Below are 26,361 nucleotides of genomic sequence, written 5' to 3' on the forward strand. Positions count from 1 at the left end.
TGCCAACTTTTAGAAACAGGTGTATAGGGACTTCCCTGGTAGTTCAGTGGCTAAGACTCTAAGCTCCCAATGCAGGAGGCCTGGGTTCGATCCCTAACTGGGGAAGAAGATCCCATATGCCACAACCAAGAGTTTGTATGCTGCAGCTAAAGATCCGCCACAGCCAAATAAATATTTTTAAATAAAAACAGGAGTATAGCCTTCAAGAAACACACTGTACATTGGGCAAGCAAATCATCATGTCAGAGTTCCCAGGCTTGAAGCAGCAAAGGGAGGAGAAGGGCAAGTTGCTGGGGCGGGGCAGGGGCTGGGGTGGGGGGAAGCCTGCAGATACTACTATCTTTGGCCAAAGCCCAAATGAAGAGAGTCAAAAAGCATCTACTGATTTAGAACGCTGTGGAAGTTAGTAATATTCTTTTAAGATAGGCAACCGAAATAAAAGAGAGAAAGAGTACCTAAATTTCTGAATCTCAATGTCACTGACTCACAATATAGTTCAACACTTACTAAAGAAAAGGAAGAAGTTTTTCTTTAATTTATTCAGGTTACTTTCCCTAAAAGATATACTAAGTTGACCCTGGACACTTAGCCTGAAGCACCAGATAACTGGGGCTGGGAATCCTTATCTGTGGATCCTGTCTTAGAACCTCTTCCTTCAAAGTGACTGTGGTTTGGGGTCAGAACCTCAAATCCAAAAGGGCACTGGGGTGGGTATAAAAAATGGCTCCAAATTCTCTGATACTCCTCCCTTTGAGAGAAGGAGTCTTTGCCCCTTGCCCTTGAATCTGGCTAAGTCCATGACTGCTCCAACCAACAGAGTTATAACAGAAGTGCTGATTCCCTTGGAAGGCTCATTTTCCAGAACCCAATCAACACGCTGTGACAAGCCCAAGGCGGGAGAGGCCGCGTGGAGACGATGGCGTACAGTCCCGGCTGAGGTCAGCCGCTGATTCATCCCAGGCGATGTGTGAGTGAAGCAGCCTCCCAATGGTAACGGCCCCCAGATGTTCCAGTCTTCCCAGCTGAGGCCCCCGACACTGAGGAGCTAAGACCAGTCACCTCTGCCTTACAGATTCCCTGCCCACAGAATCTGTGAGCACAAGATGGTGGGGGCTTTGTGCTACTAAAATTTCAGTTGGGTTATGGCCCTTGGTGACCAGAACAACACTTCTACTAACACACTGATGGAATGTCATCTTGATAGAGCCCAACTTCCATGAGAAAGGAATTTGTAGTTTTCAAAGGAAAGGCTTTGCTGTTAAAACTACTTCGCTAGTTAATCTCTTCTTTCCCCTATGCACTCACTTTCTAAATGAGTCATCCAGTCCCAATTTCTTCAAAATAACATCTGACAATCCGCAAATTTACATCTCCAGCCCTAGCCTCTCCCATGAACTCCAGAACCCTCTGTCCAACCCTAGCCTCTCCCATGAACTCCAGAACCCTGTCTACTCAACATCTCCACTTGGATGTCTAACAAGCATCCCAAATTTAATATACCCTGAACTAACCCTTTCATTAAAAACCTCTCCCAGCCAACTTCTCCTTCAATCTCCCCTATTTTAGCAAATGACACCTCCACTCCTGCATGTGCTCACGCTAAAAACCTTGAATATAAGCCTTGACTCCAATCTCTCTCCTCTTTCCTCCTCTAACTCCTCTTCTTCCTTCTTTTCTATCTCCTCCTCTCTCCATTTCTTGGAGATTACTTCACAAGGTACAGTGGGTCTGCAGGAGAGCTGGTAATGCTAGAAAGGAAGGGATAACCAGTCCACATAGAGGGACCAGCATGTGCAAACACAGGGGTGCTAAGAGAACATAATACAGATCTTCTGGTTAAATATGACCCACAGACCTACTAAAGTGACAGGGGTTTGTGGGTACAAACCCACAAGGACAAAGAATGGGAAATGAGATGACCATGGACAAAATATGTCAATAGAATTCTAGATTTCAGAAACTAGAGTGATGTTAACTGACCTAGTACAGATGAGAAAACTGAACAGTAAGTGTCTGCTGTGTAACCCACCAAAAGCTCAAGTTGGAGATGGGAGACATGGTTGAAGGGAGGGGTGAAAAGTTTGGATAAAAATAGGAGAACTGGTTGAAAACCTGTATAAAGAGCATCTAGACCCCCCAGATAACTACCTTTCTCCAAACCCAAAAAGAACACTTATTGCCTGGAGAAAGCTAACTCCAGACTTGGGGATACCAGGCACGGCTGAAGATGCACTAAACTGAAATAATGGCAATAAGGTGAGAAGCTACATACATCAGCTCCAAGAAGCCTGGCAGTCAGGGCCTCCCCCAGCCACCCCACAGGGAAGCCTAACAAGCAAATAAGACCATTCAACTTCACCTATTAGACTTTTGAAGAAAACTTTCAATATGAGAGAGATGAACGAAAGAAAAGAGGAACTCAGGAATCAGAGAATACTCAGTTCAGTTCAGTCACTCAGTCATGTCCAACTCTTTGCAACCCCATGGACTGCAGCATCCCAGGCCTCCCTGTCCATCACCAACTTCCGGAGTTCACTCAGACTCATGTCCATCGAGTCAGTGATGCCATCTAACCACTTCATCCTCTGTCGTCCCCTTCTCCTCCCGCCTTCAATCTTTCCCAGCATCAGGGTCTTTTCAAATGAGTCAGTTCTTTGCATCAGGTGGCCAAAGTATTGGAGTTTCAGCTTCAGCATAGTCCTTCCAATGAATACTCAGGACTGATTTTCTTTAGGATGGACTGGTTGGATCTCCTTGCAGTCCAAGGGACTCTCAAGAGTCTTCTCCAACACCACAGTTCAAAAGCATCAATTCTTCGGTGCTCAGCTTTCTTTATGGTCCAACTCTCACATCCATACATGACTACTGGAAAAACCATAGCTTTGACTGGACAGACCTTTGTCGGCAAAGTCATGTCTCTGCTTTTTAATATGCTGTCTAGGCTGATCATAACTTTTCTTCCAAAGAGCAAGCATCTTTTAATTTCATGGTTGCAGTCACCATCTGCAGTGATTTTGGAGCCCAAGAAAATAAAATCTGTCACTGGTTCCAGGGAATTACTAGCAGTATACAAAAACTTCACAAAACTATAAATAATATCCTCAAAGAGACAAGTTATATACGTTAATCAGGAATAGGATAAAAATTAAGATGAACGACTTCCTGGTGAACCAGTGGCTAAGACTCCAAGTTCTCAATGCAGGGGGCCTGAGTTCAATCCCTGGTCAGGGAACGAGATCCCAGATGCCACAGTGAAGATTCCCATGTGTTGCAACTAAGACCTGGTGCAGTCAAATAAAAAAAAATTTTTTTCAATTACAAAAATGAAGATCAAGATGAAAATGGCAACTGAGAAAGGACTCTTGAAAACGAGAGCCAGAATTTAAAATCAAATAGATGGGTTGAAACAACCAAGAAAACTTCCTGGAATAAACCTACAACAAAAAAGATGGAAAATAATCCATAACAAAAAAGATGGAAAATAGAAGCAGAAGGGAAACAAAACACAACACAACTTAGATGATCTGTCCAAAAGATCCAATATTTGACCAAGAGCATTCTCAGAAAAAAACAAGGGGAAAACGGGAAGGTGAGAATTATCAAAAAAATAATAAGAATTCCCCTTTGCCAGTTGAAAGGGACCCATCTAGAACTCAATCCAATGAATGAAAATAGGCTCACACTAAGGCATATTCTGTGAAATTTCAGAACAGTGGGAATGAAGAAGTCATACACACTTCCAGAGAAAAGAACCAGGCCTCTTGGAGAGGATAAAAAATCAGAACAGCATAAGCCTTTCAACACAGGCACTGAAAGATTCAAAGCCAATTGAGCCAGCAATGCCTTTGAGTTGATGAACAAACGATTCAGTGCCCTCCCAAACCATCATTTGAGGTGAAGAAAGAATAAAGAGATTTCAGATACTCAACAATTCAGAAAAGTTATTTCCCAGGCACCTTTTCCTGATAGTATTTTACTAGAATTTGTGGTTCAGCAAATAAAGCAATCAAGACAGAAAGAGGAAGACATAAGATCTAGGGAAAGGGGAATCCAATATGGAAGACAGGTGAAAGGAGACTCAGATTGCAGGATGACTATCATGAGAGGTGAGAGAGTTGCCCAGAAAATAACGAACAGATGTGTTTAAGTATCTGCAGTAAGACTGCCAGGCATTTGATAGACCTGTTGGAATATTTGGGGAAAGTTAGCAATAGGTATAAGAAAATTAAATCAATTTTTTATGAAAATAATTTTGAATTTTTTTTATTTTATAAAAATTCTTTTTTAAGATAAAAATATTTACTCCAGGGAAAAAATCTGCATGTGAAAGAAAATGTAATCATGTAACAGTATACTATGCAGCTTATCAGTAAATACTGATTTACTTAAAGTGCATGATTTAGTGGTTTAACTAAAATGGTTTAAAAATTATGATGACGGGACTTCCCTTGTGGTCCTTCCAAGTGGCTAAGACTCCGCGCTCCCAAGGAAGGAGGTGGGGTTCGGTCCCTGGTGGGAACTAGGTCCCACGTCCCACAACTAAGACCCAGAACAGTCTAATAAATAAATATAAATAATTTTTAAAATAAATAAAACTTTTCTGGGAAGCAATACTTGGAAATAAGGGTGGAACATAAAACCATGATTTTTAATATGTCCTGCATTAGTCTTTGATTTCTAACTTATTTGTGTGCATTACTCTGCATAAAAATTAAAATTCTGTTCTAACTCATTACAGACCAGGGGATTTTTGCAGAAACTAACACCTGTGGCTGGTAATTTTTCTTTTGACCAGTCAAAACTTAACTCCATCATTTCACTAACACTTTGCAGGTTATTACATTCAATAGTTACACCTGACACACCTGTAAAGTCTTCACCAGCACCATGAGTTTCATTTTCACTTTCCATATCAGAATCACTCAGATTTTTTGTCTTTTTGTGGGTCTAATAATCACACTGTCTGAATCAGAACTATATTCTGAAGAACTACCATATTCTGAGAGTCCAGTATATATGTTACTTGGATAATCAGAGAAAGTATCTGCATAAAATTCACCAAAAAATTCTTCACTCAAAATTTTGTGATGTGTCATTTAAAAATTTTTTACAGTAATAAACTTGCCTTTGTAATATACAGAAGTTTGGGACAAAAATCTAACAGAGCAAAATGTGAGTGATAACAACAATCAAAAGTTGTATAATGAAGCTTTGATCAATTTTAAGCTCTAACAACTTTGCACAGTGATGTTAATTGTGCGTGTGTGCGCGCGCGCACCCACGCTCAGTTGTGTCCAACTCTTTGCAACCCAATGGACTGTAACCCACCAGGTTCCTCTGTCCATGGAATTTTCCAGGCAAGAATACCGGAGTGGGTTGCCATTTCCTACTCCCAGGTATCTTTCCAACCCAGGGATCGAACCGGCGTCTCCTGCATTAGCAGGCAGATTCTTTACCACTAGCACCACTTGGGAAGTCTGATGTTAATTGTACCACTCTCTAAAAACATACTGATACCTCTTCAGTCAATAATGTTTGCCGACTAAAGATGTATTGATATGTCTCTGGTCAATAATGTGTTAAAAGTGAAATGCTTAGTACCAAAACAAAACTGACATAACATCATTTTATCTTCTCTCAGAAGGAAGCTACTTACTCAAATCACTCACCCATTTATTCATTTAAAAAAAAAGAGAAAATTAAAAAAAAAAAAAAACAACCCTGGGTCTGGAAGCAAAGGCAGAGTATAGGGTGTGGAACAAGACAGACAGCCTCTGCCCTGGAGATAAAGACAGACAAGTCAATGGGATGATAATAACCTCTTGCGATAAGAGCAATAAAGATGTAGGATAGTGAGTGACTGGGAGTTACAATTTAGATACCACATCTGGAAGGAAGTAAGCTATTTGTTCAGACTCTGTTAAAAATCTCAGATAGGAGTTTCTGGGACAAAAAGGAGTGCAAATTCAAATCTCTAAAATCAACAGCCCTATGCTGAGGAATTCTTTTCGACTTGGCAGATTCCTCGCCAAGAGCAAGACCTGGTTGCTGCCTAGAGTGGCTGTAAAACAAATAGTCTTCAGTAACAGGGATATGGAAATACCCTCCTCCCCACTCCTACTATAGGCTGACTTCCTCTCCCTTATTTTGGGAGATTCTGCTTGATTTTTACCTCTGAAGATTTCCCTAATTTCCTGGAGAGCTCAGGGTATCCAATATTTCTTGGTGGTTTTTTTGTTTGTTTGTTTTTTGGCTTATTTTTCAGCCCCACTGCAGGTAGGATCTTAGTTCCCCAGGTCACTGACCAGGCAGAGAGCAAACCTGCGCCTCCTGGCATCAAAAGTATGAAGTTTTAACCTTTGGGCCACCAGGGAAGTCCCCTCTTGGTGTTTTGAGGGAAGATTTTCAGGGTATCTAGCCTACCATAGAGCAGGAATGGAAGTCAGGACAAGACAAAGAATTTTTAAAGACTTGCGAGGTGGAACAGCAGGAATTGATGATTTGAAGAGAAACAGAGGCACGAGAGAAAAGGGAAAGTAGAAAGTGAAAGTTTCTCAGTCGTGTCGGACTCTTTGCAACCCCCAGGACTGTATAGTTCATGGGATTCTCTAGGCCAGAATAACGGAGAGGGTAGCCGTTCCCTTCTCCAGGAGATTTTCCCAACCCAGGGATCAAACCCAGGTCTCCCGCATTGCAGGCGATTCTTTACCATCTGAGCTACCAGGGAAGCCTGAGAGAAAGGGGGAATTAACGTTATTCCTAAATTTTCGGCTTTTACCATGGGTTAGATGGGGATGCCATTTTCTTAGATGGGGAAAGCTAGGCAGGGAGAAGGGCACAAGCTTGTGGTAAGAAAGCTTAAGAGTTATGTTTTTTGGAAGAGGGCATAAATTAGGATTATGGGATTAACAGATACACACCACTAAATATAAAATAAACAATAAGGTTTACTGGATAGCATAGGAAACCATACTCAATACCTTGTAATAACCTGTAATGGTAAAGAATCTGGAAAATACACACACATACATATATGTTGTTGTTGCAAGCTCAGTTGTGTTTGACCCTTTGGGACCCCATGGACTGCAGCCCGTCAGGCTCCTCTGTCCAAGGGATTTTCCAGGCAAGAATACTGGAGTGGGTTGAAATTTCCTCCTCCAGGAGATCCTCCCAACCCCAGGGATGGAGCCTGCATCTCCTGCTTCTCCTGTACTGGCAGGAAGATTCTTTACCACTGAGCCATCTGGGAAGCATCTATCTATCTATCTACATATATTTTTTTGCTGTATTCCTGAAACTAACACAATATTGTAAATCAACTACTTCAATATAAGAAAAAAGATCCTAAGAACCTTCAGTATAGAACAAGGAATTCTAGTTGGTGCTCTGAGGTACCCTAACTGGGAAAGAAATCCAAAAAAGGGGGGGTTATATGTATACATATGGCTGATTCACTTTGCTGTACAGCAGAAACTGACATACTAGCATAAAACAACTATACTCCAATAAATAAATATATTTTTTTAAAGAGGGGGTTTTTTTTGACAGATAAATAGATCAGTATCAGTTCACTCGCTCAGTTATGTCTGACTCTTTGTGACCCCATGTACTTCAGCACTCCAGGCCTCCCTGTCCATCACCAACTCCCGGAATTTACCCAAACTCATGTCCATTGAGTCAATGATGCCATCTAACCATCTCATCCTCTGTCGTTCCCTTCTCCTCCTGCCTTCAATATTTCCCAACATCAGGGTCTTTTCAAATGAGTCAGCTCTTTTCATCAGATGGACAAAGTACTGGAGTTTCAGCTTCAACATCAGTCCTTCCAGTGAACACCCAGGACTGATTTCTTTTAGGATGGACTGGCTGGATCTCCTTGCAGTCCAAGGGACTCTCAAGAGTCTTCTGCAACACCACAGTTCAAATGCATCAATTTTTCTTCACTCAGCTTTCTTCACAGTCCAACTCTAACATCCATACATGACCACTGGAAAAACCATAGCCTTGACTAGATGGACCTTCGTTGGCAAAGTAATGTCTCTGCTTTTCAATATGCTATCTAGGTTGGTCATAACTTTCCTTTCAAGGAATAAGCGTTTTTTAATTTCATGGCTGCAATCACCATCTGCAGTGATTTTGGAGCCCAAAAAAAATAAAGTCTGACACTGTTTCCACTGTTTCCCCATCTATTTCCCATGAAGTGATGGGACCGGATGCCATGATCTTCATTTTCTGAATGTTGAAAACATTCACTCTCCTCTTTCACTTTCACTCTCCTCTTTCACTTTCATCAAGAGGCTCTTTAGTTCTTCTTCACTTTCTGCCATAAGGGTGGTGTCATCTGCATATCTGAGGTTATTGATATTTCTCCTGGCAATCTTGATTCCAGCTTGTGCTTCTTCCAGCCCAGCATTTCTCATGATGTACTCTGCATATAAGTTAAATAAGCAGGGTGACAATATACAGCCTTGACGTACTCCTTTTCCTATTTGGAACCAGTCTGTTGTTCCATGTCCAGTTCTAACTGTTGCTTCCTGATCTGCATATAGGTTTCTCAAGAAGCAGGTCAGGTGGTCTGGTATTCACATCTCTTTCAGAACTTTCCAAAGTTTATTGTGATCCACACAGTCAAAGTCTTTGGCATAGTCAATAAGAAGAAATAGATGTTTTTCTGGAACTCTCTTGCTTTTTCCATGATCCAGCAGATGTTGGCAGTTTGATCTCTGGCTCCTCTGCCTTTTCTAAAACCAGCTTGAACATCTGGAAGTTCATGGTTCAGGTACTGCTGAAGCCTGGCTTGGAGAATTTTGAGCATTACTTTACTAGCATGTGAGATGAGGGCAATTGTGCGGTAGTTTGAGTATTCTTTGGCATTGCCTTTTTAGGGACTGGAATGAAAACTGAACTTTTCCAGTCCTGTGGCCACTGCTGAGTCTTCCAAATTTGCTGACATATTGAGTGCAGCACTTTCACAGCATCATCTTTCAGGAGTTGAAATAGCTCCACTGGAATTCCATCACCCCCACTAGCTTTGTTCATAGTGATGCTTTCTAAGGCCCACTTGACTTCACATTCCAGGATGTCTGGCTCTAGGTGAGTGATCACACCATCGTGATTATCTGGGTTGTGAAGATCTTCTTTGTACAGTTCTTCTGTGTATTCTTGCCACCTCTTCTTAATATCTTCTGCTTTTGTTAGGTCCATACCATTTCTGTCCTTTATCGAGCCCATCTTTGCATGAAGTGTTCCCTTGGTATCTCTAATTTTCTTGAAGAGATCTCTAGTCTTTCCTATTCTATTAATTGACATTTCTCCTTGGATGGTACAATCGTCCAAGGAGAAATGTCAATTAAGCATCAGGACACAGAAACTGGGAGCCTGGAGACACTTGGGTTAGAGATACATCAGTCATCAGGATGGAGATGATAGTTAAAGCCAAAGTAATGGATAACATAAACTAGGGGACAGATTATAGAAGATAAAAAAGAGCCCCAGACAGTGGTCTGAAGCACTTCACCACTAGTGTTCAGGTAGAGGATGAACAAGGAAAGGCAACTGGGAAAGACAAGCAAGACTGAAGGAAAACCAGGGGAACATATCACAAAAGCCAAGAGGAGAGAATTTTTTTAAAAAAAGATTTTCAGCTATGCCAATACCACTAAAACTGTGAGCAAGATGGTGACACAGTGACATCCATTCAACTTGGTAATGTGGAGATCCCTGGTGACACTCCTTCCTTTAGGATCTAGCAAACCCACTTCTTGGTATTTACCCAAATGAGTTGAAAACTTACATCTACATAAAACCCTGCACACAAATTATTTATAGCAAGTTCATTCATAAGTGCTCAAACTGAGGAACAATTATTATGTCCTTCAATAGGTGAATGCATAAACAATGTGGTTCACACAGACAACGGAATATTACTCAGCAATAAAAAGAAATGCACTATCGAGCGTTGAAAAGACATGGGGGAATCCGAATCAATGCTGCCAAGTGAACAAAGGCAAACTGAAATGACTACTTCAACCATACGATATTCTGGAAAAAAGACAAAACTATGCAGATAATAAGAAAGATCAGTGGTTGCCAGGGTTCGGGGGAGGGATGAATAGGTAGAGTACAGGGGATCTCCAGGGCAGTGAAACTATTTTGAATGTTGCTGTAACAGTAGATACATGTCATTATACATTTGTCAAAATTCGTAGAATGTATAACACAGTGAACTCTAATGTTAATAATAATGTGTCAATATTGGCTCATCCATGGTAACAAATGTGTCACACTAAGACAAGATGTCAATAATTGGACAAACTGGGAAGCAGAGACAAGATGGTATAGAGGGGTTCTCTGTACTTTGTGCTCAATTTTTATGCATCCTAAGACTGCTCTTAAATATATAATCTACTAATGTTTAAAATGTATTGAGCTTTATGAAAAATATTTTAAAAGATAAGCTGACCCCACAGAGTTTCAATTATATTTAAGAAGGAAGATGAGCTATCTCCCCAAATTAGACAAGCTTTTCTATGAAATTCTTATCAAAATGAATAGCATACTTGGAAAAATAGGTGACCTCATTGTACACCATAGTTTAGCATAATGTGGGCAATCTTCAGAGAGCAGCTGATCTTATCCATTAGCATCTACACAAGAGAAGGTTAAGAAAAAGTCTCAATTACTCATGAAATTAAAATCTGACAATTTGAGAGACATGGCTTACATCTCACAATGTAAGTGAGAGAGTGGACATGGCTTAGAAAGAAAAAGAATAAATACTTAGAAGATAGTAACGTATAATTTAGAAACCCTATTGAAGCTTGCCTTGGAAGTAGCTTATGATCTAAATCCTAAAAATTACACACAAACAGAACCTGGCCTGAAGCATAAATTTACATTGGATTTTCCAGTCAACCACTCAGCCAAAGAGAACCCTGAGGTTCCAAGATAATGTAACAACTCTATCAAAATGTTAAGTGATCACAAAAGACAGAGATAAAACCAGAACACAAACTGGGAGTCTTGAAACTCCCAGGCTAGTGGAGTCACGGAGTAGCCATCATGGTCAACAGAAGAGTCCAAAATGTAGTACTTGGATGCAATCTCAAAAATGACAGAATGATCTCTGTTAGTTTCCAAGGCAAACCGTTCAATATCACGGTAATCCAAGCTTATGCCCCAACCAGTAACACTGAAGAAGCTGAATGGTTCTATGAAGACCTACAAGACCTTTTAGAACTAACACCCAAAAAAGATGTCCTTTTCATTATAGGGGACTGGAATGCAAAAGTAGGAAGTCAAGAAACACCTGGAGTAACAGGCAAATTTGGCCTTGGAGCATGGAATGAAGCAAGGCAAAGGCTAATAGCTTTCCCAAGAGAACGAACTGGTCATAGCAAACACCCTCTTCCAACAACACAAGAGACGACTCTACACATGGACATCACCAGATGGTCAACACCGAAATCAGATTGATTACATTCTTTGCAGCCAAAGATGGAGAAGCTCTATACAGTTAGCAAAAACAAGACTGGGAGCTGACTGTGGCTCAGATCATGAACTCCTTATTGCCAAATTCAGACTTAAATTGAAGAAAGTGGGGAAAACCACTAGACCATTCAGGTATGACCTAAATCAAATCCCTTATGATTATACAGTGGAAGTGAGAAATAGATTTAAGGGACTAGATCTGATAGACAGAGTGCCTGATGAACTATGGACAGAGGTTCGTGACACTGTACAGGAGACAGGGATCAAGACCATCCCCATGGAAAAGAAATGCAAAAAAGCAAAATGGCTGTCTGAGGAAGCCTTACAAATAGCTGTGAAAAGAAGAGAAGCAAAAAGCAAAGGAGAAAAGGAAAGATATAAGCATCTAAATGCAGAGTTCTAAAGAATAGCAAGAAGAGATAAGAAAGCCTTCCTCAGCAATCAATGCAAAGAAATAGAGGAAAACAAAAGAATGGGAAAGACGAGAGATCTCTTCAAGAAAATTTAGAGATACCAAGGGAACATTTCATGCAAAGATGGGCTCAATAAAGGACAGAAATGGTATGGACCTAACAGAAGCAGAAGATATTAAGATGAGGTGGCAAGAATACACAGAAGAACTACACAAAAAAGATCTTCACGACCAAGATAATCACGATGGTGTGATTCCTCACCTAGAGCCAGACATCCTAGAATGTGAAGTCAAGTGGGCCTTAGAAAGCATCACTATGAACAAAGCTAGTGGAGATGATGGAATTCCAGTTGAGCTATTTCAACTCCTGAAAGATGATGCTGTGAAAGTGCTGCACTCAATATGTCAGCAAATTTGGAAGACTCAGCAGTGGCCACAGGACTGGAAAAGGTCAGTTTTCATTCCAATTCCAAAGAAAGGCAATGCCAAAGAATACTCAAACTACCGCACAATTGCCCTCATCTCACATGTTAGTAAAGTAATGCTCAAAATTCTCCAAGCCAGGCTTCAGCAATACATGACCTGTGAACTTCCAGATGTTCAAGCTGGTTTTAGAAAAGGCAGAGGAACCAGAGATCAAATTGCCAACATCCGCTGGATCATGGAAAAAGCAAGAGAGTTCCAGAAAAGCATCTATTTCTGCTTTATTGACTGTGCCAAAGCCTTTGACTGTGTGGATCACGATAAACTGTGGAAAGTTCTGAAAGAAATGGGAATACCAGACCACCTGACCTGCCTCTTGAGAAACCCATATGCAGGTCAGGAAGCAACAGTTAGAACTGGACATGGAACAACAGACTGGTTCCAAATAGGAAAAGGAGTACATCAAGGCTGTATATTGTCACCCTGCTTATTTAACTTATATGCAGAGGACATCATGAGAAATGCTGGGCTGGAAGAAGCACAAGCTGGAATCAAGATTGCCAGGAGAAATATCAATAACCTCAGATAAGCAGATGACACCACCCTTATGGCAGAAACTGCAGAGGAACTCAAAACCCTCTTGATGAAAGTGAAAGAGGAGAGTGAAAAAGTTGGCTTAAAGCTCAACATTCAGAAAACATCATGGCATCTGATCCCATCACTTCATGGGAAATAGATGGGGAAACAGTGGAAACAGTGTCAGACTTTATTTTGGGGGGCTCCACAATCACTGCACATGGTGATTGCAGCCATGAAATTAAAAGACATTTACTCCTTGGAAGGAAACTTATGACCAATCTAGATAGCATATTGAAAAGCAGAGACATTACTTTGCCAACAAAGGTCCATCTAGTCAAGGCTATGGTTTTTCCAGTGGTCATGTATGGATGTGAGAGTTGGACTGTGAAGAAAGCTGAGCACTGAAGAATTGATGCTTTTGAACTGTGGTGTTGGAGAAGACTCTTGAGAGTCCCTTGGACTTCAAGAGATCCAACCAGTCCATCCTAAAGGAGATCAGTCCTGGGTGTTCATTGGAAGGACTGATGCTAAAGCTGAAACTCCATTACTTTGTCCACCTGATGCAAAGAGTTGACTCATTGGAAAAGACCCTGATGATGGGAGGGATTGGGGGCAAGAGGAGAAGGGGACGACAGAGGATGACATGGCTGGATGGCATCACTGACTCGATGGACATGAGTTTGAGTGAACTCTGGGAGTTGGTGATGGACACGGAGGCCTGGCGTGCTGCAATTCATGGGGTCACAAAGAGTCAGACACGACTGAGTGGCTGAACTGAACTGAACTGAATGGAGTCATATTATATTTTTTGAAGTCTTATCTCTGCTGTATTATCTCTGACAAGTAAACTCTCTTTGAATTCGTAATACAAGCAATTATAAGAATGAAAATGACAGCTTTACTTATGTTACACGTATACACTAAAGTTAAAGACCTGTCTGAAATAGAACACTTCTTATAGAATTTAAGGACAATTCTTAACCAGAAATGTCTTTAGAAATTAACCCGAGTCTTCAGAAAGTATCTTAATATGTTCATGGGTGGCCTATCAATAAAACCAAATTGAACTCTAATTTGGCCAAGTGATTCTTTATGACTATTTATTATGACTATAATCCCCCCATGATTAATATTCAGATCCATAAATACTAAGAACAGGATAAAAAGAAATCTACAAAGCATTTTTCCTTGGAAGACCACATGGCTACGGTTTACTTTTATCCCCAAAACAATGATTTCTAAAACCTGTGGATATGACTTCATGAATCTGAAGACTTATAGCTTATGATCCTTCAGAGCAGCATTCTCACACCAAGGACCACCAGGATCAGAACACTGGCTGTTTGTTAAAAATAACCCTAGATTACTAACCCAGACTCTCTGGAACAGAACCATAGAATCTTTTTTTTCTTTCTTCAACAGCTATTCAAGGAGTTCTTATGCTAAAACCTGTCAATCAGCAGTTCTCAAACTTTTTATTCTCAGGACCCCCTTAAAAATTGAGGATCCTAAGGAGCATTTGTTTATGGACATACATCAATTTTACTGTATTACAAACTAAAACTGAGACATTTATAATATATTTATTATTTTTAAAATAAACCTATTACATAAATAACATCTCTATGAAAAACAACTTATTTTTAAAAAAATTTAGTGAAAAGAGTGACATTGTTAAAGTTTTGGAAGCTTCTCTAACGATTAATCTCTAGCTTAGAAGACAGCTGGATCCTCACAGCTCTGTTTTTGCATTCAACCTGTTGCAGTATGTTATTCTGGTTGAAATGTACGAAGAAATTTTGGCCTCACACTCACTGGAAAAGAAAAGACAGTATATGAAGAATCTTTGCAGATAACTTTGGATATTATTTAATACTACATCAAAACTTGACAAGTAGTAGTTTCTTCAAGGTTAGAGGCAGTGTAGACTCTGAAACCATAGCAATGAACTCTTCATACACAGTTACATTAAAATCCATTAGTCTATCTTGCATTTTGAATGGAATGTTTTCATGCATGATTTTGTAATGCCATGCATCAAGTATCTGTAAAACACTATTTCAGAGACATGCAGACCTTCAAATACCAACATAATTTATTATAAACTATCACAAAACCACATTATCAAAAAATTACATTAATCCTGAGAAGCTGTCAAACACACAGTAGTGGATATAAGTTTCTCAAACTCTAATTTCCACTCTAAAGCATCGGCAACAAATAATGTGGGTTGTTTTCCTTGAAGAAAAAGCTTCCCTTCTTTCATTTTTGAGAAAATATCAATATCCCTGTTGGTCTGTCAATCATTCTTTCAAGTAAGCATGGTGCTTCGTGAAAAAAGCAGCTAGTTTGAGATCACAACTCAAACAATTCCACAAGTGCTATTCCACCCGACTTCTTCGCAGCAGAAGTGCTTTCTGCAGCCCTGCCATTTCACTGCTGCTGCTGCTGCTGCTGCCAAGTCGTTTCAGTCGTGTCTGACTCTGTGTGACCCCATAGATGGCAGCTCACCAGGCTCCCCCACCCCTGGGATCTTCCAGGCAAGAACACTGGCACTGGAGTGGGTTGCCATTTCCTTCTGCAATGCATGAAAGTGAAACGTGAAAGTGAAGTCGTGTCCTACTCTTCACGACCCCATGGACTGCAGCCCACCAGGCTCCTCCATCCATGGGATTTTCCAGGCAAGAGTACCAGAGTGGGTTGCCATTGCCTTCTCTGGGCCATTTCACTACAGAGTATCAAAAAGCCATTAAAAAAAAAAAGTCATCAAGAGCTGAGAGAGAACGAAATTAATATTGTTTACTGTTTTATCATGGGCATTAAGTGAAATCAGACATTTTTTTCCCCTGAAAGTGCAGTGAGTACAAGGACTAAGAGTATAAGTACAAATGCCAACTAATTAAAAAAATAAAAATGTTATAAAAATAGTTTTAATCTCAAAGACCCACTCTGAAAAGATTTCAGAGACCCACTGTGGACCACACTCTGCAAATTGCTGCTAGGCAACTCAAAGAGAAGGATCAGGGAGCAACCCATCCATGTGTGTGGGCTACATCACTTCAATTATGTCCAACTCTTTGCAACCCTATGGACTGTAGCCTGCCAGGCTCCTCTGTTCATGGGATTCTGTGGGCAAGAATAAGGGAATGGGTCACCATGCCCTCCTCCAGGGAATATTCCTGACCCATCCAGGAACAATACAAAAACAACAACTATGTCTTCACTTGACAAAGGAACAAGGGGAACTTAGACAAAAGTCTGCTGTGATGTAGGGATGGAGTGATTGAGATTAATGGAAGCTGGGTCCTGGTATCATAGGTACATGAACAGCAAGTTTTAAAAATCTGGGGAGTGAAAGTGTGCAACAATTCCTACCTGTGCAAGTGACAGGCACACACTGGAGTTTCATATTTAATGATGTAGCTAGACTTCTCCCCAGAATCAAAGTTCACGTTTAGGGAGTTCCCTGGTAGCCTAGTGGTTAAGATTCCAGTGATTAGGATTCCTAATCCAGTGGTGAGGATTTCCGTGACCCGGATTCAACCCCTGGTCAGGGGAACTGAGATGCTGCAAGCCACACAATGCGGCCAGAAACAAAACAAAGTTTACATTTAAAGGGGAAAATGTTCACTCTGTCAACTGAAAAGCTACATTTCTAAACAGTATGTATAGGAGTTTCCTGCCTGCCCAGCAGTTATGACTCCAAGATTTCACTGCCGAGGGTGCTGGTTCAATTCCTGCTTGGAGGACTAAGATCCTGAAAGCCACTTGGCGCAACCAAAAAAATAAATAAATAAGCAGTATGCATGTTATGATTAAAACATTAAAATTATGAAAGTGAAAGTGAAAGTCACTCAGTCGTGTCCAACTCTTTGCGACCCCTTGGACTATACAGCCCATGGAATTCTCCTGCCCAGAATACTAGAGTGGGTAGCCTTTCTCTTCTCCAAGGGATCTTCCCAACCTAGGGATTGAACCTAGGTCTCTTGCATTGCAGATGGATTCTTTACCAGCTGAGCTGCCAGGGAAGCCCACTAAAAGTAAACAGGTACAGATTTATTTATCTGTGTCTAAAGACAAACATGATGATACTTACCACAACATCATTTTGTCTTTAGATTCTGCAATCTCTGCCTATCATTTGATGAATTATGACATCTGTAGCCTAGAAGACTACGATGATTCAAAAATGATTTAAAAATAAATAAATAAATTGTATTTTTTTTTCTCCTCCAAGTTCTTGTATGTGAGATCACAAAACTGAATATTTCATCCCACCCTAAGTCCACACTATACAGATCTTAAAAACGTTCTGCTGCGGCTGCTGCTAAGTCGCTTCAGTTGTGTCCGACTCTGGGCGACCCCATAGATGTCAGCCCACCAGGCTCCCCAGTCCCTGGGATTCTCCAGGCAAGAACACTGGAGTGGGTTGCCATTTCCTTCTCCAATGCAGGAAAGTGAAAAAGTGAAAGTGAAGTCACTCAGTCGTGTCCTACTCTTAGGGACCCCATGGACTGCAGCCCACCAGGCTCCTCCATCCATGGGATTTTCCAGGCAAGAGTACTGGAGTGGGGTGCCAAACCTATTCACATGGAGTATCTTCTAAGATAAACAAAGTGTCTTCAAAAAGATACTGAGTTACAGGTATAATTTGCTACTGTCTGTGGAAGGAAGAAAAAAAGAGAAAGAATAACATGTTTGCCTATATATCACACATGACCATTCTGGAAAGATAAAGAAATAGGTACCTAGCTGTCCCTGGGAGAGAGAGTTCAGAGGATAAGATGAAGGGGAGACTTTGCATTTACTGTAGTGATTAAACTTCCCCTCCCCCCTAAAATAAAAAAACTAGCTTGGAACTGAAAAACAAAACTGATACATTCTGGCTGAAAATCTGTAGTTCAGACTAGCATTCATCTCTCCTAAGGAAAGGGGAAGCAGGTTCATCCAGAGACTATATGGGTTTTCTGGATGCCCCACTTCTAGTCGCATTCTCCATTACTTGGGAGATAATGGTAAAAGAAAGCCACTCTCTTTGCCAAGTTTAGGGAATCCAGTGGTAGAAGTCATTGGAATCACACAGCTGTATAGAGGGCACTTCTGACACAGTCATTTCTGCAGGATTGTTTTGAAATTAATAGATGACTTTTAAGAGCCATTTTAGGTTCAAATTAAAATTAAGTGGGAAGTACAGAGTTCACCTATCCCCCACCCCTTTTCCCCCTATAGGGACAGCCTCCCCTTGCCACTCCCACCCTATTAACGTCCAGCACCACAGGAGTACACTTGAGAAACAGGAATCTTAGATGGCTCCATGAACCTAGGATTCTTCAACATAGTAATCAAGACCCTAAAGCGTCCCAAGTGCTTCTATCTACTTATTTATGTACTCAAATGGAAAGCGTAATAACACACGGAATTAAGAATAAATATTGATATATATGCATGTTCAAATTAAATATGAGATAATAAAAAAGAATAAATATTGAGATTTGGCTTTGATTATTCCACCTGCTCCGATGCATAAGACAGTGACCACTCTAATTACATTTTATTTTGGTTAATGTTTCAATAAATTTGCTTTCTCTAAACCTATTGATAAAAAGAGGCCCAAATACAAGACTGATTTGTCAGGCAAATTCAGTCTGAGATTAAATATTTATTGTATCTAAACCACAAGTAGAAAGAAATTCAAAGGCTGACGATTTTAATGCCAACTCAACGCAAGATTGCACTTTGCTTGGTTTAGAGGAGAGGTAATTACACAGCTAACATCTGGGTTTTGAGGTTTTGAGGATGACATTTGGGTGGACTGGAGGTGGGAGGGGGAGGAAAGAACAAAGGGAAAGTCTCATGATTTTAGCTTCTGTCAGAAAAAGTGTTTGCTTAAAAGTAAAAACAAAATGAACATTAGAAAACAAGCAAAAAACAAGCATTTCAAGAAGTATTTACTAAGCAGGTGCTCAAAGTCACACTCAGATCCTCCAATTTCAACAAGAACAGGAGGTCAGGCTGCCACAAACTAATAAAATCAATCAACGAAGTGGGAATAACAGTGGGTTCACAGCAGGCCAGGCAGGATTTCCCTAAATAGGGCTCACCCTCAATCATCTCAATCAGTTTTCAGAAATGGCTTCTACAAAAACTACCCAAACATCCCCCTAATAATTTACACTCCTCCTCCACAATAGGGAAGCCATTTATTTACCAGAAGGTTTACTTTCTCTTTCAAACTCTGCTGACTTCCTCCCGCCCCACATTCGGCCAAGAAACAGCGGCAGGCCTTTTCTCTTCGGCCTTCTCTGACCCCAAACCGGAGAGCTGGTGCAAGAGAATCTGTTTCATGGAGGTGCTGAGTGGCTCTTCTTAAACCACAAGGCTGTTTTGAGTTTTCGTTTGCAAAGGAAAGTTACAGGACAGGAAAGTAAAGCTCGACTCCTCCAATGAAAACACACGCACTCACATAGCACAGATGTGAAAGAACAAATCCCTTCCTGGCCTCATACGATTATTCACTCTACTTAGGGTGCAGCCTCACCCCCAAGCTGTGACCTCACCCCCAAGCTGTGTGCTGGCCCACCTTCCTTGCCTGAGTCCCCCACCCCTCAAACCTTTCATATTATCTGTACTTTTTGTATCAAGAACTCCAAGCGACTGTTTACATTCCTAAGTGGCCATAAAAATCTAATGTGTTGAATATTACTTCAAATAAATGGGCCACCATCAGAAGATGCAGAGACACATACGTCTGACAAAGGCATCCGTGTAAACGTGCTCTGTTCCTTTTGCGTGATAGCCTCCGTCTCCTCCACCACAGTGTAAATCCCCCTGCTCCCTATTCATTTAGTTTTTTTCCTATTAGGTTAGAAGCTCCTGATTACTCCTTCTTTCCTTTGGGTCATGAAAGGTTACCACAAATCATAACTGGTGTGACTTTATAGTTAGATACTGTGGTTTTTAATAATAGCAATTATTAGCACTCCACTTTTAGCTATCTCCCAGGTTCTGTGCAAAGTACTTCACATACCTTATCTTGCTCAATCCTTACAAATCCCTTACAATTGGATCTGGTATCTGCACTTTCTGGACAGAGAAAGTGAAACTGGGAGAAGTTAAGCAACTGACCCAAGATCTAAGGGATGTTGGATCTGGGATGAAAGCCCAGGAAGTTTGAGCTCATTGCCGTTCTTTTGACTCCTATCACAGCTGTGGATCATGAAATCCTCAAACTCACCTCACCCAAACATTTCAACACTACAGTAACAGTTACCTTAGGAAAGCTCGTGTTTGATGTAGTTAAAAAGTCAAAGGTCAGGGAAAAGTTCAGTGATTAGGAAAGTCATTTATTCTTAAGGATGGAGGGGGGAGGTTTTAGCAGAAAGGAAACCAGGCAATCTAAACTTTACTTTGGGGGCAGGTCTGCCTTTCGTATTACTTTTTTGTTAGGCTATTAAAAAGGAATTTGCAATAAATTTGTCCAAGATAAATCGGTAGGTAGAAGCAGTTGCAAAATAGCTGGAGAAACACACACCAAACTAATAAGACATGTATAAAAAATTATACATGGTTTCTATTTCGACAAATTTAAATTTCTTTACAATAGCATGCGTTACTTTTATAAACAAGAAAAAAAAACAACTTAATAATATCTGAACCCAATTATTAACAGAAGGGCTGAGAGTCAGCTTCCTTTCTCCTCAGTTCTCCTAAATTAAGAACTTCCACTTATAGCTCTCTGAACACACTACGCTGTTTTAAGCCTCTGCACGCTCATGTTCCCTCAACCTTGAATACAGCTATTCACCAACTCAACTTTGTTGGGAGAATTCCTAATCATCCTATAAAACCCTAATCATGTGTTCCCATGTGAATATCCTTCTATAATAAAGCCTTTCTCTCTCATCCCTAAAAAAATTAATCACTTTTCTTAGACATTTAATAAAAACTTGGATTTAGCAAGTTCTTACTGTACACCAGGCATTATGCTAAGTATTTTACCAGCATCATCTCCTGGAGTCTTCAATAGCACTAGGAGATATACACTGTTAGCCTCTCCTTTCATAGATGAGAAAACTGAGGTTCAGATTCTGACTAAGAAGTGGCAGATATAGGATCCAATTCCAGAATGTGCTGGACTCCAGAGTCTGACCTTTGAACCACTGTGCTGTCATCTTCCCACTCCTAAGTCCCTACTGACGAAGCACAGACCCTGGCCCCTATAATACCACTTCCGGTCCCTGAAACAGGGACCATATTGCATTATCCTTGGATCCTGCCTAGCATGATAACCAACTCTCATTACATAACATGCTTGTTGATCTGAACTAGAGTTGTGATATTAATAATATGATATAGGAAAACTGAACATAATAGAAATCCTTTCTTGCATATGCTATTCCTTTCAAAATCTGGAGATATTTCAAACAACTCACTACCGAAGTACCATAAAACCATCCTGACAAAAGGGCCCCACTGTAACCCAAGGTTCCTTGCAACAAGTGTGTAACCACAATATTAATTTCACCATAACCAACACAGATTGAGGTAGCCCAGGGATGTCATTCTGCTGGACCTCACCAAGGCTGCTCCAGGACACCAGGAGTTCTCCAGGATCTGGACATGTCCTTCAAGTGTTCATTGGCTAGTTGTCACACATGACCCAAAAGTTAAGGTAAAATTTTTTTAAATATGGAAGACAGAAAATATGAGTGGACATGTGTAGCCAGTTAAAAATCCTCATTAAAAAAAAAGAAAACAAATCCACTTCTGCACTTAACCACACAAATCTGCAAAGTCAGGACCCCTCTTTTTGGGTGCTGGTCCAGTTTATATGGTCATCTTCAATGACAACTTCCCTGGGGTGGAAGCCACACATACCCATTTACTTTATACAAATTAACCAACGTCAGGCATGTAGTAAGCACTCCATAATTAAACATCAATATTTGGCTTCAAAAATCTTTAAACTCCTTGACCTTGCATTCAAGACCTCTTACTCCTCTATTTACTTTGCTAATCTACTAGAATTGGGTCTGTGCCGTATCACCATACCTCCTTGCCCCAAATTCTTTACATCAGTCAAATGCCAACCATTATGTGGGTCTCAGATCAAATCTCTCCTCTGGCAAGAAGACTTCTAGACAACTCCAAGACTCATAACCTCTCCTCCTTCTGAAGACCTGTAGTGCTTAGTGAAGCACTGTCCAACAGCGAAGCATTCCACTCTATGATAATGGAAATGTTCTATATCTGTGCTATATGTTTTAAAACATATAACAGCTACCTTGCTGGACAGCATGGGCTTACAGTCTCACCATCTCTTTGAGGAAATCAAGTTGCATTACATGGATAAGAAATTCATGAAGTTGTCACAGTAGACTGCAAGGTCTGTCAACAAGGCATCTTGTTCCTCATAGCAACTTCACAAAGGTGTAAAAAGTAAATATTTGTTGATCTGTATATAACCTCTGAGAAAGCCATAAGATTAAAAGGTGCTGGACTCGGCCTCTGGAATGATGGCCACCACCTCTGCCCCATCTCACCATCTGAAAGTCATGACGTGCAGAGGCAGGAGGAAAGAGCAATTTGTATTTGGAGATACAAATGACAACTGATCAAGCCACAAGACACTTTGGTTTAAATGACATTTAGGTCATAACTGTCCTTCACCTACAAACCTGCCTCAGTAAATCTCTCTTTCCATTAGCAAATAGCTAAATTCTTATGGTAAATTATGCAGACTAAAAAGTTAGTTACCTGAGGGGAAGGAGATTGAGAGTTTGGGATTGACATGTACACACTGCTATCTTACAACAGATAATCAAAAAGGACCTTTTGTATAGCACAGGTAATGCTGCTCAATATTCTGTAATAACCTAAATGGGACTCACCTGTTTATTTTAAATATCTCCTTTGGAGTCTTACAGGATATTGATGGTATTTCATTGTCTAGGTATATGTTAGAATTTCACTGACACTTTTCCCAGTAGGGCCTACAGTCACTCTAAATTAAGACCTAATACTTAAGCATAGATAGTCAAAAGCAAACAAAATATACAGAAGGTACAAGCTCTACCACTATGGTATGTTGCTGCCCGGGCAAATGTCTTGTTCCTTACACCTCAATTTCCTTATCTTCAAAACAGAGTTAAGGTTACATGAACTATCTACCCTTTGTGGGTCAAATTATAATTATGGATATTTCTAGATGGCTATTCTTCCCAAAAGAATGACATATAAAGATAGAAGATTTATGAATTTTCTAGTGGTTCTTTGTTGTAGACATGCTAGCAAATATAGAGATTAAGGTCAAGCCTCAGGGACTCCCCTTGTGGTCCAGTGGTTAAGAATCTACGCATTCAATACAGGAGAGTCAGGTTCAATCCCTGGTGGGGGAACTAAGATCCCACATGCCTTGGGGCAACTGAACCCACGCACCACAACTAAGACCCTATGCAGCCATAAATAAATAATAAATACACACACACAAAAAGCCTCTAGCATCTACAATTTCTTTATTTTTTTTTTTTGTATTAAAGACTTCTTTCCTCCATCCCACTGTGCAAATGTCACTGCAAAAATTCTACTAGTAGCTCAGCCTGGCACATGTAATAAGGAAATAAATGTGCTGACTCAGGGAATAGACATATTTAATATAAAACATAAAATTGGCTAAATCAAGTCATAACAGTCTAAATCCACATATAAAAGATTGAGATAATTTACGGTTCTGATTTATTCAAACCAATGCTCTATCAGCTCAGCCAGCCAAAAAACTACAACCCACACATAGAATAAATATGCCCTTTATTTATTTAACCAACCAGCAGGGACACGTTATATACATTTTTAATAAGAATAAGTGTGTCAATACCATGCATCCACTTGATATAACACAGAAAGATGTGGACTAAACATGGAAAAAACCACTCAGGTGACGGTTTGAATTAAGCTAACTGAAGTGCAACCACACCCCCAAACACAGGTAAAGTTTGCACACATGGCTTTGCCAAGGCCAGCTTGTCTTTGTTTCCCTCTCTGCATTTACCCAAGACCTTGGCTCTGAGACAGAAAACTCCCACTCTCGATTGGTTCATTCTGTCCTATGCAATTAAGCAACACCACAATCCAGTAAACGCAAGGGCTCAATTATTTATCTTCTGGCCAAGTTTACCAGGTGGTTATAAAAGAACAATGTCAAGGAGGAAAAAGGTTTATTTCTCTTTAGAGCTGGGTTGACGGGGGTTTTATTTGGATTTTTTTTGGAAGAGGGAGAAGGGAAACACGACTTTACCCCCAGAAAAAGGCTGGGGGGAGTTTAGAAAGAGTACAAGACTGTCAATTTCCCTACAGGAAACTTGAATCTTATGCAATAATCCTACCCATAACCAAACAGCCCGCAAGGCTGTAAAGGGAAGACACCTATTCCTACCTCCTCCAGGGGGGCACAGCTGGCTCCTAAAGGAGCAGGAACAGGGCAAGGCGGAGGAAGTGGCTCAGCCGGGAGACGCCGGGCCCCGCCGGGGGGCGGCGAGGAGGCGCTTGCCAACCACCCCCCTCCGTGATCTCCGCCGGCGTGACAGTCGCTCCCGTGGCCGGAACGTCCCCAGAGCCCCAGGGAGCAGGAAGTCGGGGGGCTGTCCCTCGCTCCTGCCCCCCCACCCTAGAGTACCCTCGCCCCACGGTCCTCCCCCTCCAGTCCATTCTCTCTCTTCCTCTGCGTCTCCCCTTTTTCCAAAGAACGAAACTTCCTTCCAGCGCACCCCGTCCCTTCAGAGGTCGGCTCCTGTCATCCCGGGGAACTGTCCCTTCAGAGCGACCCTCCGTGTCTCCTCGTATCCCCCAGACCCCACTGAAGTTTCCATTCACTACCCCCCCAAACACCCCAGAAGCTCCCCAGCGCGCCCCTCCTCCCCCGGGATGCCCAGGCCTGAAGGCCGTCGGGGGGCAGCCCCACCCTTAACCCCCTTCACCTGCTGCTCGGGCTGAGGCCCGACTGGCCGGGGCTGCTTTTGCGCCGGGGTGCGGGCCGCGGAACTCCCTCAGGCCGCGGAGTCTCCCTTGGCAGAAGTGGGGAGAGCGCGGAGCTGGGGTGCTCGTCAGGGATCCGGTTCGGGCTCTCTCCCTCAGCGGCGACGTCGGAACCCCAGGCTCCCCCTCCCCGTCTACGCCGCCGCAGCTCCGGAAACCGCTGAATTACAGCCCCTCCAGCCAATCCCCGCCCAGCCCCCGCTTGGCCTGGGCACGCCGCTCATGTATAATTCATAACATGACCAGTTTTCTCGGCCACCCAGAGGCCCTGCTGAGCTTACTCTACATCCGAAGCCCCACCCACTGGCCAATGAAGAGAGCCTCTGGGAGGAAGGGCGGAGCCAACACAAGGCTGGGAACGCCCCTGTTCTGGCTGTTCCGACTCTTAGGACTCCTCCCTCCGCAACAACTGGGGAAGAACCGAGGCTCTGGGCAGAGGAGCCCGGGGGGAGGGAGGGAAGATGACTGGAATGTCCTGCTGAAAACTCAGCTGAGTTCCTGGCAGTGCGTGACGTCAAGACACTTTAAATGCCCCTGATGCGGCTCCTTTCTGCCTGCTCTCCGTCTTCCCGGCCCTTGGCACCACGTGGGGGCAAGGTTGGGAGCACTTACCACGTGGGAATCAGCCAGTTAGACAGTCCCCAGGTGTCGCCAGATCCTCTAGGGGCCCAACGCCCGAAATGGGTTTCTGGAGACAGCAAAAAGAACATGGGTGACTCCCGCCTGCTTTGAACTTCAGTTTCTGCGTGAGTCGGGACACACACACCCGGAAACATGACGTGGAAATAGAGTAATTACTAGAGTGCGTGGGGAGAAGGTAGTGGATTTAACCCTGCCCTTCGTTCCGTCGCTTCAAGCATCAAAGGCCAACGGCTCGCACATTGGCCGGTTCAAGGGAATAAGGAGACAGTACCAATGAAGGATGACACGTATACACATTGTTTTTATGCGTCTGAGTTGAAATACTTGAAATTGCGTGCCTTTTTCTTTTTTGCCTCATCTACTTCAAATGCAAGTTTTACTGCATTAACCAGTAGTTTATAGGAAATGTAGACATTTCACCTTACATAATAGATGTTCTTTGCATTATAGTGTGTGTGTGTGTGTGTAAGACTATTAGGGTCTTAAAAAAATAACAGCTATTAGTGATTGGTTGTGTTTGTTTAGTACAAAGAGGTATTAAAGATGAAATCTAAAAAGGGCCTGTTATCTCAACACCCAAATAAACCTTGATGACAGCTTTTTCAATGAAACTAACACATGTTTGTGGTTAGAAAATTCAGACAGTTCAGAAAACACAAAAATTAAAACTGAAAATATGCCCCCTTCCCCCACTAGTCCTTCTCGCCAAGGATAGCTATTCTTATTAATTTCTGGTGGGAAAATCAATGACTCCTAACCTTTGGGGAATCTGAGTTTGTTGGAGA

The 26,361-nt window shown here is 41.7% G+C and overlaps 1 protein-coding gene across 4 annotated transcripts in view; it reads right to left on the reverse strand.

Moving 5' to 3' along the window:
• The window catches only part of STAT3 (signal transducer and activator of transcription 3), a 75,818-nt gene extending 50,726 nt beyond the window's left edge, over positions 1-25,092 (reverse strand). For 2 of the 4 annotated variants that reach the window (XM_019981285.2, XM_019981283.2), the window contains exon 1: positions 24,877-25,092. The gene's annotated coding sequence lies outside the window, so the exon portion shown is untranslated. The remainder of the gene's footprint in view (positions 1-24,876) is intronic. The other 2 variants (XM_019981284.2, XM_019981282.2) reach the window with 1 other exon arrangement.
• Positions 25,093-26,361: the final 1,269 nt, after the last annotated feature.

This window comes from Bos indicus, chromosome 19 (assembly GCF_029378745.1).
Source record: "Bos indicus isolate NIAB-ARS_2022 breed Sahiwal x Tharparkar chromosome 19, NIAB-ARS_B.indTharparkar_mat_pri_1.0, whole genome shotgun sequence".
Classification (NCBI taxonomy): Eukaryota; Metazoa; Chordata; class Mammalia; order Artiodactyla; family Bovidae; genus Bos; species Bos indicus.